Source organism: Cherax quadricarinatus, chromosome 24 (genome assembly GCF_038502225.1).
Source record: "Cherax quadricarinatus isolate ZL_2023a chromosome 24, ASM3850222v1, whole genome shotgun sequence".
Taxonomy (NCBI): Eukaryota; Metazoa; Arthropoda; class Malacostraca; order Decapoda; family Parastacidae; genus Cherax; species Cherax quadricarinatus.
The window spans coordinates 37,469,169-37,484,406 of record NC_091315.1 but is presented as its reverse complement, the minus strand read 5'-3'; positions in this window follow the sequence as shown (position 1 = coordinate 37,484,406).

Below are 15,238 nucleotides of genomic sequence, written 5' to 3'. Positions count from 1 at the left end.
AACAATTAAATTGCACTTATTGCATTGTGTACTCCAAATCTATCTATTTATCTAACCATATATGTATATATATATATATATATATATATATATATATATATATATATATATATATATATATATATATATATATATATACATACATTTATATATATATATACATACATTTATATATATATATATATATATATATATATATATATATATATATATATATATATATATATATATATATATATATATATATATATATATATTTGTGTTTGTGTGTGTGTGTGTGTGTGTGTGTGTGTGTCGTGCCGAATAGGCAGAACTTGCGATCTTGGCTTAAATAGCAACGCTCATCTTGCCATATAGGACAAGTGAAAATTTGTGTATGCAACAATTTCGCCAAAATCATTCTGAACGTAACGAAAAAAATATATTTCACTGTTTTTGTTTAGTATTAAATTACTGTAAACAAATCTAAAATATATTTAGTTGGGTTAGGCTAAAATGAATTGCTCTTGTTATAATAAGGTTAGGTAAGTTTTCTAAGATTCTTTTGGTGCAAAATTATAAATTTTTACATTAACATTAATGAAAAAAATATATCTTTAAACGTATAAGAATTTTTTTTAGAAAGGACTTAATTTTAAATGAGTTCTTGCTAACTGACCAGTTTTACGTATTCGGCACGATATATATATATATATATATATATATATATATATATATATATATATATATATATATATATATATATATATATATATATATTTAGAAAGGGACAAGAGCTAGAATAAGAGCAACAATAAAAGTAAAAAATAACGACAGATAATTGATTTTTCGGTGCTGAGCGAGGGATCTCCGCCCCCCTCCCTCCCCAATAATCCGTCTCTGGAAAAACAATGATGGGAATTTGTCTTGGATTGGACTGTTTTCTTGCTTCCTCTCGTCTTCCAATCTTCCACGGCCGGGCCCTGAGTGTGCCTGCAGGAGTGTGCGTGTGCGCCCGCGTGTGCTGGAGAAGTGTTGGAATGAGTTTTAGAGAGCAGGATAATGATGCGGGGGAATGGAGTGGATTTGACGAGTGCTGCGTGACTTTGAGTGGTGTGTGTGTGTGTGTGTGTCTTGTATGAATGTGTGTCTGAGTTGTATGTGCGAGGGAGATGTACGGGTGTGGAAGTGAGATGTGGGGGTATGGAAGTGAGGTGTGGAAGTGAAGTGTGGGTGTGTGAAAGTGAGTTGTAGGGGTGTGGAAGTGAGTTATAAGGGTGTGTAAGTGAGAAAGAAGAAGAAGAAAAAAAAGAATATGGAAAATATAAAGAGGATAACCAAAGGTTTACCATATATAACAGAAACAAGACGAGAGAAAACAACATAACTGGTAAACAAAAAGAAAACTCTTAAGAAGAACGGTAAGATTTCAATACATATGATTTTGACGGGAGATTCCGAGAGTGACCCTCCGCGTATAAGTGACATTAACTAGGTCCAGAGAGAGTAACCGCTGGCACTGATCAAGTCACATAGGCAGCGATAATGGCACTCCCAGATGCACGGTGTCGGGTGCCTGCTGTGTGTGGGGGGACAGAGCATTATTCTTCATCACGCTGGTCTTTAGGGAGGTGTCAGACAGTCAGACACACACACACACACACACACACACACACACACACACACACACACACACACACACACACACACACACACACACACACACCTAGTAGCAAACAGTGAAGAAGCTGGGCCAGGAGCTATGACTCGATCCCTGCAACCACAAATAGGTGAGTACACACACACACACACACACACACACACACAAAGACAGTGTTGGGATGAACTGCAGCTTCTTGGACTGCAAGAAAGCATTTAATACACTACAGGAAAAGCATCCAGAAGTTCCAATCCCCACATTACAGATGCAGTTCACAGAACTTCAAATTAATCATCCATCCCTTGTCCAGTCTACAGAATCGTTGACACTGACTCACGAAATCGTAATGACACGTTGACACTCCAGTTCATTTCCACCCAGATTATGTACAATGTAGGCGGAAGAATAATGGTAATGATTCGCTAGAAATCATCCGAGGATTCTATTATCCTCATCATCCTTGATAACGTCAATCCCACATCATACATCAATCAAACCCCATAACATCAATTTTTGCCTTTAACAAACGTTCCCTATCACATCAGATCCACCCACTGACGTCACACCCTCTCCATGACATAGAAAATTTCTTCCTAACATCAAAACATCTCAATGACATCAACCCTTTCCTTTGACCTCAAATTTTTCTTATGACAACAAATGTTCCCCATGACATCGCACATTCAGCATGACATCAAATCCTCCCACTGACATCCAACTCTCCCCATTCGACCTGCTGCACTCCCATTAAAGAGCGGCCCCTGCTCCTCCTCCTCTCATTGAGGGCCAAAATAACCCATAAATCGAAGCTGAACATTAGCGTCGGCATCCTGGGTACCTGGCAAAGGATTATGTTATCAGGAGAGCGTGTTACCAGCTCACTCTGGCACTGTACCTGTCTCTGTGTGAGAGGGAGAGAGATAGGGATAGGGAGAGAGAGAGAGAGAGGGAGAGAGAGAGAGAGAGAGAGAGAGAGAGAGAGAGAGAGAGAGAGAGAGAGAGAGAGAGAGAGAGAGAGAGAGAGAGAGAGAGAGAGAGAGAAAGTGGTACATGGGAAAAACAAATAGCAGAGGAGTTTTTAAAATCCACACGCGGCTGTTTGCTGAGAACTATCTACTTCTTTCTATAGATTAAGGGCTGTCGTGTATTATCTAGGTGTTTGAAGCAAGGATAGTGAAGCAGAGAGAGAGAGAGAGAGAGAGAGAGAGCTACCTAGCTAAGGCTGCAAAGTCTTCAACGCCATACAAGTGTGGGTTACCTTCTTGCTATGTACATCATGACTATCCAGACCTCGTTCAGCTCACGATAACCTACGCATGTGATGTGTCGAGGTATCTTATTAATGAAAATAAGATACCAGGCATGTTAAGCTAATATCCCAGTGGTACTTCTAACCCTTCTGCGTCCTAGTTCCTAGGTCTTTTGTGCATCCATATACTCTTGCGCTGCCCTCCACTGTATATATATATTATGTACAATAAATTAGCGTTACTTTGGCTTATTAACTACCATTTAATAGCTGTTAACTACCATTTAATCGTCATTAATTACTATTGAGTGGTCCTTAAATACCATTCAATAGTCATTAACTACTATTTAGTGATCATTAACTGCCATTCAGTGGTCATTAACTACCATTCAATGGTCATCATTACACTAAAATCCATTTAACGAATTAAAAGGCAGGTGTATGAAAACGTCAGCCAACGGTGTCCCTGGTGCCACTATGACCCTCTGGGAGTGCCGTGGTGAACATCACGCTGCCCAGAGTGCAAAACGTTTAACAGGCTTCTATCTCACACGCAGCTGGCTGAACAGCAGTGCCTCCCCAGTATGCAAATTAAGGGTCGGTATTATCGTCATTATATAATAATTAGAGAATATTCTTGCCTGGCCGAGGAGGAGGAGGAGCCTCCTGCCATCAGCAGCTGCTCCTCGCAGGGGTAAAACTCTCCCTTCTGAGGAGAGTGAGTCCATTCCAGCAGTTAGAGGTGTCTTAGTATTCTATTGGATGATTTCTTAAAGTGTCTCTTATCCTCTCCTTTTCCTAGATAATCATAACCATAATTTTTAAAGAGATGGACCGGTAAGCCAGCGGGAGGCTTCGTTCAGATGACCAAAAGCTCCAGCTGTTGGTCATCATACGACCAGCGTCAGGAAACACTTGTCCAGTTTCCTGACAAACCTTACCTAACTTAATTTCGTGGTGGTAGAGCAGCTAGAAGAGAGGATGAAGTCTAATAGTCTAATACATCATCTAAGTCTAAGTCTAATACATCATCTTGTCGGTATACAGTATACATGTGAATGACTGTTGTTAAATAATGAAAAATAGCTAAGAACTGTTCATGTATGTAGTGTTTGTATTTTGTGTAAGATAAAATACATCCATATGTAATCAAATCTTAATATCATTACAAAATTGCTGTATGATCCATAAGGGTTTAGAGTTCATCTTGGAATTTAATGATAAACATTATTCTTGCTCATGCTCGTTTCCCTTTCATTCTCATTTGCCTCTTCTCATTTCTCTGGTTTCCTCGTCCACCTAATTTATTAGTGTACTGCTATGTCCTCCTCCATCCATTCCGATACACTTGAGTGGGAAGGTGAGGGTGCTGCCTTGATGCTAGTCACAAGATCTTGTCCGAAGAATTGCTATTACTCTTTTCTCCTTTGCATCATATTTCTATTCTCGGAGCTTTAAAACTTCTTTCGGGTTTAGCACTTCACCGTGGCTATAACAATGATGTCACCCTAATTAAATTCTAGAAATTAATAACTTCTTGTTATTAACAATTCTACCTGCTGTCCACCAGCGCTGTCTATGTACGTATACTTTATAGTCAATATACCCTTTCGGGAAGCATATTACGTCACGCAATTACGTTAATATATCTTGTTCTTTTGTGGGGATTCGAATACAGTCATTTAATATATCCATGTTTTTGCTGCCCCTCTTCAGTAAGCTTCCGTCTTGGCTATAAAGCACACTCCTCATTTTCTATGCGTATCAGCCATAAAATACATCTCCAATTATCTGATACGATCGAAGTCTGCCCATTAATCACTAACAAACAAATCACTAAATGTGCTGTTTGCATCAATTCCTGCTATTAATCCGGACACATCTAAGAACGACCGCCTATCGTGCTCGATAAATCCGGGGAGATCCAAGAACGCCGCAGCCACAGCCTCCATGAAGCTTGTCTTCGAGTGTGTAGAGCGCCATTATGGGCTCAGGGGTGCCTAATGCTCCATTTGTCGGGTAATCAGTTCACAGGTGGCTAATGACCGATTCAGTCGGGGTTGTGGGTCGGGGATGGGGGAGATGAGATGGAAGCATGATTATGGGAGACTAGAGAATAAAGACAGTATTCTTATTAAAAGAAAATTAGATTAAGTTAGCAGTATGCTGCTGTGCTTCTCTCTGCATCGAGGTTTCTAAGTAACCCAACGGCTCAAGAAACTGGCTTCAGAGGGTTCATCATGAAAATATTATTATTGGAGGGATTGCTGATTTAGTTTAGTTTTTTTTATCCACTCCATACGCCTCCTGTGAGCCCTAGTCAAAGGATTACAGAGGTGCTTACTGGGTCCATGACTCCAGGGGCTCGGCCCTACTGAAGTTCTGAGGAACAGCTCTCGTAAATTTTAGCAAACACAAGCTACGGGCAAGGAAAAATTTAGTCTCGCTAACTGCAGGATACTTCAGCGTACTATAAACATTAATATAGATTATTGTATTTCCTGAGGTACTAAATCCCTGACCCAAGATTCGGTGGTGAGGGTTAAGTTACTTTATGCAGCGACAATTTTGTAAGGCCAGTCTCTGTCAACGCAAAATAATAAGATCATTCATGTTGGTCGAGAAGGGATGGATGTAGGTAAGGGTGGAGGCATGATTGTTAATGGGGGGAAGAGGAATGGTTTTGGGTAGGCAATGAAGGCAATGTTGGGGTGAGGAGGGGAAGGGGCATGATTGTGGGTCTGTGGGGGAAGCCATAGTTGTGGAACGAAGATGTGGAGACATGGTTGTGGGTCAGGGGGCGGGGGTGGATGCATACTTGTGGATCAACACCATGGTTGTGGGTCTGGGGGAGGCGGGGGGTGTTTGTATGCTTGCGGGTCGACGATGTAGTAACATGAACCAGCTTCGCCAATTAGCAGCGCATGATTTATTCCAATGCATTGTTGTGTACATATCAGATCTACAGTGTATCACGGTTATATATAGCGGGAGGAGACTCACTTGTTTGTCTCCCTCTTCTGAAATGCTACACAGAACACAGGGGGTGAAGATCACCTTGCAAGGACCAGGAGAACAGAGACGGTGATGAACAGAAACCGTAGAACAGCGAGACACTGACGAAGAGAGACCAGGGAACAGCGAACACTGACGAAGAGAGTTGGGAGGGGAAGAGAAAAACACATAAACAGAAAAACACTGATTAACAGAGACTGAGGGAAAAATGAAACACTAATAAACAGGGATCAGAGGAATGGAAAACTGACAGAAAAGAACCAGTAGAATACAAAAACAGATAAAAATGAACTGTGTACCAACAAAGATTAACAGCAAACACAACCTGTCTCCCTTCGTTGCTTGCTCACTATCTCCTCTAGTTACCTAACCAAGAACAAACTTTCCTCTTCCACTACACGTAAAAAACGAAAAGTGAAATATATAATTGTCAAATAATTTCAGGAACCTTAATGGGCTCTTGACTTTAATGAAAAAAGTAAATGGCGTTTCGTGTTTAATTTGTTGGCAACGAGAATTTTAAAAGCGAGATAAAAGAAAGCAGAGTCGACAACCAACCACATTCATATGGACTCTGGGGAAACAATGGTCCGAATACTCAGGAAAAGTCTTTTTATTTACGCAGTGTTTCGCACTAAGTAGAGCTTTATCAAGCCAGCTTAGAACGACAAGGTGTCTGATAGCTTGGTGTACATACTCGCTTTATGGGCCAGGCTTGGTCGCTATCGCGATTTTGGAGCCAAATCTCACATTCCTCTTACGACGTCTGGCCAGCTCATTCAGCCTGAGAGAATGATTTGTATAAATGTACTGACAATCAGTTTAGGCAAAGGGATACATTTGCAACGTTTGAATCTAGATTTAGATTATATTTCGTTCTCAGGGAGGCTTGACACAATTCCCAGTTATCGAAATATTTAGGCTTTCCATATAATTTCTTGGGTAACATTTCGCTCTTTTTGAAATTCCATCTGATATGAATGTTTTAGTTTCCTCTCTCTCTCTCTCTCTCTCTCTCTCTCTCTCTCTCTCTCTCTCTCTCTCTCTCTCTCTCTCTCTCACTCCGTTATTCATCTTTTTAAGGATACTTATGTAATTGTAACTACCTGTTTATAAGCTACTGTACCTATTAGTAGCCACCGTAGCCTAAATAAATACTCTAACGCTGCAAATGTGCCTATTTAACCAAGTTCTTTCAAACTAACACTTGTACATCCTGAAGCATAAGAGGGGAAAATGTCATTATCTTGTCTCCATTAAACGCCTCTCTTAATCTACTTGTCTCAGTGGTATAACCGAGAAAATAAAACGAGTCTAAGCATTCGTTACTCACACGCTCAAATTTTTTTTTCCATTTTATTTCAGAAGCTAAATAAAATAAACTCTCGGTCAGGTCGTCGACTTTGTGAAAGCGAAAACCAGAGAATTTGTCGGAGTTCCCTCTGGCCACAAACAAAAACATTTCATATTTCTAACGCAGACAATGCTGAGATTTTTGTTTCATTAACAAAAATGCCTTTAACAACGTTTATAGAGGAATATTTGAGAGAAAGATAGTGGGAAATATGAGAATAATTGCAACATACATCTAAGTTCTTCTTTTCTTAGGTCATCATCACAGAGTACAAAGGTGACCTCGACCAGTTGCTTGGCTTCCAATGGAACAGGAAGTTTTTCTGTACTCCTGTTGCCACCGCATCGGAAGCCACTTGTAATCAGACAAGAGTCCATCGTTGGAGATTGCAGGAAAAAAAAAAAAAGAAGCCTGAGCAAGTTTGCGGGTTCTTTGTTCAGAGTGATTCGTGTGTAAATACGATGGGAAATTTTACGGTCCGTTCAGCCGCAGGTAGTCCGAAGAAGCCTTGAACGAGGACGTTCAATAAACCTCACCTTGCTGGAGACCTCGGGTCAGGGAGAAGGGGCAGGATGTGCGTCTTTTGTATGTATGTGTGTATGTACTTCTGTAGAGGATTGTGGGATGATGTTGGATTTTAGGTTTTATAAAAACTGTGGATAGAGAGTTTGGGGTTCACAATGCATAAGGGAAGGAAACCATACCCCCGGCCGGGATTGAACCCGCTGTATGGTTTGTTTGCAATCGTGTCATTACGATTTCTTGAGTCATAAGGGAAGGAGTTATGGGTATGCGATTTTAACTTTGTGTACACTGGTCTCAAGGAGCAGTGGGAGAGTGACTTGGTCTGGCTTGGCCGGATGGTGAATACAATGAGGCTAGGGGGAGTTTCTGTGAGAATCACATTGTGGCACTTCTTTCCTTTCTCCTATGCTACTGAATTTTTCATTTTTTCTTTCTTTTACCTCTTCTCTCCCCCTCTTCCCTCGTACTCCAAGTCTCCTGCCTCTTCCTCTCTCGGGTCAAATCTTCATCTCCTGGCCGTCTGCCATATGGAAGATTCTCATGAGAGAAGCGAAAGTCTTGGGCCATTAAGCTCTTCAAGGAATCACGTCCGGGATCATCAGTTTTACCCCAAGAATTGAAGCGACTGCGTGAGCAGCCGTTTTATCGTCCCACCTGAAAGTGAGTGTCAGATGAGAATGAAAGAAAGAGAGAGAGAGAGAGAGAGAGAGAGAGAGAGAGAGAGAGAGAGAGAGAGAGAGAGAGAGAGAGAGAGAGAGAGAGAGGATGAGGGAAGAAACTAGAATAGAAGATTACGTAAGAAGGAAAGAGAAGAGGGGAGGGTTAGAAGATGCGGAGAGGGAATTGCTGTAAAGAGAATGCTTGGAGAGCGCTGTCAACTGACAACCTTCCTGCTGTCTCTTGTGAAAGCTAAATTGTTTACCGTCTCATTGGTACTAAAAATCTTCTCAAGACAGATGAGAAGAAGATAAATAATTGGAAGGCTCTCTCCCCATCTTCCACCCTTTTCTCATTCGTACTGTAACTTGAAATAAGGAGAAGGAACGCAATGTAGTATTGATATACAAGCGACCACTACTGCTATTACTACTACTACTACTACAACTAATTATAATAATAATAATAACAATAATTAATTATTATTATTATTATTATTATTATTATTTTTATTATTAAACTATATTTTTCTGATTGGAGCGCCCTTACATATTATTTTGGTAGAGAGAGAGAGAGAAAGAGAGAGGGAGGGAGGGAGAGAAAGAGAGAGAGGGTAAGTGAGAGAAAGAATGATGGAGAAAGAGAGAGAGAAAGTCAACGAACTTGCTATTTTCTGCAAGACGAAAGGAATTAAGAAAAAAATCAATGCTGTTGGAACAGGCTGACTTAGCTAACCATCTGAGAGATCCAATACATGTTCCCCACTCTCTTAGTCCCTTCATTTGCATCTCCGCCTGATTTACATATCTAAATAACTTAATTCATTATATATAATATGTATACTGATTTATATAGCAATTTGACTTTTTTTTAATAGCCCCAAGGGACTGTCTTCGTTTGTGTGTGTATGTGTGTGTGTGTGTGTGTGTGTGTGTGTGTGTGTGTGTGTGTGTGTGTGTGTGTAATCCTACCTTTGAAAACTTGAGTCGCCTCTAGACAAGGCCAGGATAATTGCTTTCTTCTTATTTGTCGACCTCAGGGCCGAGGTGTAAGTAAAGTCGCTGTGTCGTTGTTTCTTCTCGTGTCCTTGTTGACCTCGGGGGTATAGTGTAAGTAAAGTCGCTGTGTCGTTGTTTCTTCTCGTGTCCTTGTTGACCTCGGGGGTATAGTGTAAGTAAAGTCGCTGTGTCGTTGTTTCTTCTCGTGTCCTTGTTGACCTCGGGGGTATAGTGTAAGTAAAGTCGCTGTGTCGTTGTTTCTTCTCGTGTCCTTGTTGACCTCGGGGGTAAAGTGTAAGTAAAGTCGCTGTGTCGTTGTTTCTTCTCGTGTCCTTGTTGACCTCGGGGGTAAAGTGTAAGTAAAGTCGCTGTGTCGTTGTTTCTTCTCGTGTCCTTGTTGACCTCGGGGGTATAGTGTAAGTAAAGTCGCTGTGTCGTTGTTTCTTCTAGTGTCCTTGTTGACCTCGGGGGTAAAGTGTAAGTAAAGTCGCTGTGTCGTTGTTTCTTCTCGTGTCCTTGTTGACCTCGGGGGTAAAATGTAAGTAAAGTCGCTGTGTCGTTGTTTCTTCTCGTGTCCTTGTTGACCTCGGGGGTATAGTGTAAGTAAAGTCACTGTGTCGTTGTTTCTTCTCGTGTCCTTGTTGACCTCGGGGGTAAAGTGTAAGTAAAGTCACTGTGTCGTTGTTTCTTCTCGTGTCCTTGTTGACCTCGGGGGTAAAGTGTAAGTAAAGTCACTGTGTCGTTGTTTCTTCTCGTGTCCTTGTTGACCTCGGGGGTAAAGTGTAAGTAAAGTCGCTGTGTCGTTGTTTCTTCTCGTGTCCTTGTTGACCTCCGGGGTATAGTGTAAGTAAAGTCACTGTGTCGTTGTTTCTTCTCGTGTCCTTGTTGACCTCGGGGGTAAAGTGTAAGTAAAGTCGCTGTGTCGTTGTTTCTTCTCGTGTCCTTGTTGACCTCCGGGGTATAGTGTAAGTAAAGTCGCTGTGTCGTTGTTTCTTCTCGTGTCCTTGTTGACCTCCGGGGTATAGTGTAAGTAAAGTCGCTGTGTCGTTGTTTCTTCTCGTGTCCTTGTTGACCTCCGGGGTATAGTGTAAGTAAAGTCGCTGTGTCGTTGTTTCTTCTCGTGTCCTTGTTGACCTCCGGGGTATAGTGTAAGTAAAGTCGCTGTGTCGTTGTTTCTTCTCGTGTCCTTGTTGACCTCCGGGGTATAGTGTAAGTAAAGTCGCTGTGTCGTTGTTTCTTCTCGTGTCCTTGTTGACCTCCGGGGTATAGTGTAAGTAAAGTCGCTGTGTCGTTGTTTCTTCTCGTGTCCTTGTTGACCTCCGGGGTATAGTGTAAGTAAAGTCACTGTGTCGTTGTTTCTTCTCGTGTCCTTGTTGACCTCGGGGGTAAAGTGTAAGTAAAGTCGCTGTGTCGTTGTTTCTTCTCGTGTCCTTGTTGACCTCCGGTGTATAGTGTAAGTAAAGTCGCTGTGTCGTTGTTTCTTCTCGTGTCCTTGTTGACCTCCGGGGTATAGTGTAAGTAAAGTCGCTGTGTCGTTGTTTCTTCTCGTGTCCTTGTTGACCTCGGGGGTAAAGTGTAAGTAAAGTCACTGTGTCGTTGTTTCTTCTCTTCGTATTTTTCGATCTTTATACAGGTTTGTCTTCTTATTTTTCTATTATATTCTTTTTCTTGCACTAATTACATTGGTACAATAAATTAGTACTGACGAAATTAGGCACTTTATATATAAATATATATATATATATATATATATATATATATATATATATATATATATATATATATATATATATATATATATATATATATATGTATATATATATATATATATATATATATATATATATATATATATATATATATATATATATATATATATATATATATATATATATATATATATATATATATATATATATATTTACCACATCTTAATTTTGCTGGAAAATTCTCCTTGGGTTTCCTGCCTATTGTTGTTTTTTTCCTCTTGGTTTTTCTTCCTATTTTTCTTTATTTCCCTCGGATTTTCTGCCTATTATTCTTTTTTCTTCTCTTGGTTTCTCTGCCCATTGTTCTTTTTTTTTCTTATTATCGCTACCTTTGTATTGTATTAAAAAAAGCTCTAAGCCCTTGCTGTGTTAGGAGTGGTGGAGGCTCGAACCTCCGTCAGTCAACTTCGATTTGATCTTCGAACAAGTCAGACTATCGATGTTTCGCTCATGTTTGTGTTTGTTCTTATTGTTGCTATTTGTGTTTGCTTGTTCCTCCTGCATTTGTTTATCTGTTCTCCTTGCTTTCTTTATCGTTAACTTATTGGACTTGTTTTCCATGTTTCTGGCTCGCTTTTGTTTGATAAAAGGACACAGGTGCAACTGATGCGACATTTTATCGTGGCAACGTTTCGCTCGACAAAGCTCCTGGAGAGCGAAACGTTGCCACAATAAAATGTCACATTAGGTGCACTTGTGTCCTGTTACTTAACTAATTCTGCCAACGTTATTACTTTTGTTTGTTGGCGATCTCGTTGTCTCAGTCCTAACTTGTCCATTTAATTGCTTTCTTTGTTCTTTTCTTGTCATATTTGTTCTCTGTTGTCTTGGCAGAGTTCTTTGACTCCATCTTCTCTCTTTTTTGTTACTGTTGTTTCTGAGTTTCTTGCTTTTGTTTTTTCACTTTTGTTATATTTCTTAGTGCTGTTTCACACATTGTTATTGATGTGTTTTGTTTATGGTGTTCTTGTTATTTACCGTGTTATTCTTCTCGCTTTCTGTTTCCTTTGTTCTTATTCCTGAAAAGTAACTAATTAAAAAATGGATCGAGTTATAAAAAAGTCTAAAAATTTGGTAAATGATTTATGAGAAATCTGCAAAATATTTATTGTTATTATTATTATTATTATTATTATTATTATTATTATTATTATTATTATTATTATTATTATTATTATTATTATTATTATTATTCCTTTTATTATTATTATTATTATTATTATTATTATTATTATTATTATTATTATTATTATTATTATTATTATTGTTGTTATTATTACTTTTATTATTATTATTACTATTATTATTACAGTCACTGATAAAGAATAAATCGGTTGACGTGAAACAGTGGATGGGGAATGGAAAGTTATCAGGTATGATCATAACGAGACGTTGGCATCAGCTCCTTGGATCCAGAGCTCTTTACTAGCATGGTTCACACCAGGGTATATGCCAACACTCGGGGCATCTCAACAACGCACCAGAGTCATGCCACATCCCAAGCTTAATAATCTTGGCTGCATTGTTCTTACATATTAATATCTATAAAAGTTATTTATATAATATAGGTATTATATAAATAATGTTTATAGATAATTGTGACCTTTTGGATGTTTATGCTTAGTGGTTATATTGATTATATTTATATATAATGGTTATATAGATAATGTTTATGGATAGGGACAACGACTTTTTTTTTAAATTTTATACATGTTGTATAGCGTATATGTTGTAAAGCGACATCACACGTCTTCATCATTAATTCAGTTAGTACAATATTCGTCTGTCTTCAAAAAAACCATTGTGGTCAGTTAATCAGCCGTGGTCATCCAAGCACATCGTCGTTAAGAATTCAACAGATATTTTCATTCTCCACGCCGGCACTTATCTCTCTTGATTGCTGATGAGATTCATTTGCTTGAAGGAGAGACAATAAGTAGAGGAAATATGTATATGAGTAGAGGATAAACTTCCTCCTCTCTGCCCCCCTCCCCCTATTTATTTATCTCCAGGGTTGGACAAACAAACAGGGCGATAATTTATTCAGGACTGATATCGTCAATGGGAAAGGGTTGGAGAATTGAGGCGGGTTGGTCGCCGCCTCCGCCATCTTGAAATAAATGAGCATCAGCCACTGTGTGACGTCATCTATTGTTTACATTCCATAGGCAGGATGAATCTGTCCTCGCCTATTTTGAACTAACCTCGTTGTGGCTGCGGGGGTAGAAAGGGGAGGAGGGGTCGAGTCTTGGCTCCTCAGAAACACTCTATTTCTGGCATGCCCAATTTTAAAACTGCATGGGAGGCTGGTTCTTCCATCTCCCATAGATGTTATTCATTTTTTATCGTTTAACTTTCATATATGACACCTTCTTTCTCAACCTCCGACTCTCGAACGGTGTTTCTGTCTGCCCTATCAATTCTGCTGTGGATCTTTCACTTCGTAATTATGTCTCCCATGATTCTCTTTCTCTGCTGTAAAGTTCCTGCCCTTTATTCTATAATAACAGGTCATTTCTCGTAACATTGAAACTAGTCTCTGGAATTCATCTTGTAAAACTTGAAAAGCAACAAGCGAAAAAAATAAACAAGGAACGATATCACCGTAAAAATAATGTGTAAAGCAAAGAAAATAATCTGAATGAATTATAAAAATAAGTGGAGAGGAGAAATTGGAATGCGAGATTGCTAGTGTCGTATAGCCAGCAGGAGATGCTCCCTCCCGGTCCTAATTAACTGACCTCCAGACCTTGACATCTGACATTTTGCTGAGAGAAATATTACTGAGCTGAGATGGGCTGAGGTATTTTCTGCCGGTTGTCTGCCTGAGTCATGCTGCCGGCAAATTGGCAGATATAAAGTAAAGAGAGTGTTGAGAAGAAGAAGAGAGTGTGCAGACGAAAGATATGTAGAAGAGAGTGTGCAAAGGAGGAGGGAAGACTGTGCAGAGAACACGAAGGATACCCTGTACTCATGTACATAACCTCCTTAAGATGGTAGAAGGTCTATTGCAGTTTAGCACTGCAATAGGCTTATAAGGTTAGGGATAGGAAAGTCCTAGCCCCACCAAATCACTCTCACTCACTATATAACATATTTTGTAAGTTACCCAAGGTGTCTGTTTGGCACAGTATTCCACCCATTCACAAATCAATTGCTAAACCAGTGTTTCTCTCTATATTTTTTTTCTAAATAGGAATGCATCCAATTTCCGTCCTTTGTTACGAGATCTTCGTTGGTTAGATATTTCAGCGTTTTAATTCTTTCATCTTCATTAACGCCAATTTTTCTTTTGTATACCTTAGTTATCTCCCTTTCGTTTGTTCCCATCAGTTATCTCCCTTTCATGTGTATCTATCAGTCATATCCCTCTCATGTGTACCTATCGGTCATGTCCCTCTCATGTGTATGTATCAGTCATATCTCTCTCATGTGTACCTATCAGTCATATCCTCTCACTGTATGCCCTTCGAGATAATTCTATTTACCCTAAGCACTGAATGCTAGACCGCATAAGTCATTCAACCAGCTCATGGTGAAGGCTCGACCCTCCGTTCTCTCCTGCTTGATATACACGTCGTTGAAGACAGTGCAGGTTGGCAGGTGAGCTCCTTATTCCTCGTCCATGGCTGAAGTAGGAACAAGACATCCCTCTCATGGGAGAGTCCTTGATACTGTTGAGGGCTCTTGATCCAGAAAAGTAGACTTGTCCTTCTAAATGTCCTCTAAATATAGTGATAATAATAATAATTATCCCAGAATCTACGAAGGTCACTACGACCCCTCCGAGCCCTTTGTGTTGACACTGGGTTGGTTATATTGCCGTCGCTATCTTTAGCGGTATTGTTGACACTGGCTTGGTTATATTTGTCGAAGGTGTCTTTAGTGGTATTGTTTACGTTATCTTTAGCAATATTGTCAATGTTGTCTTTGGTAATATGGGAATTTCTGTTTCGCGTCCACTGTGCTTTCAGCAAACTTTTCCTTTTATTTGTCTCTATTTCGCGTTCAGCTGTCTCTAACTCGTGTTTA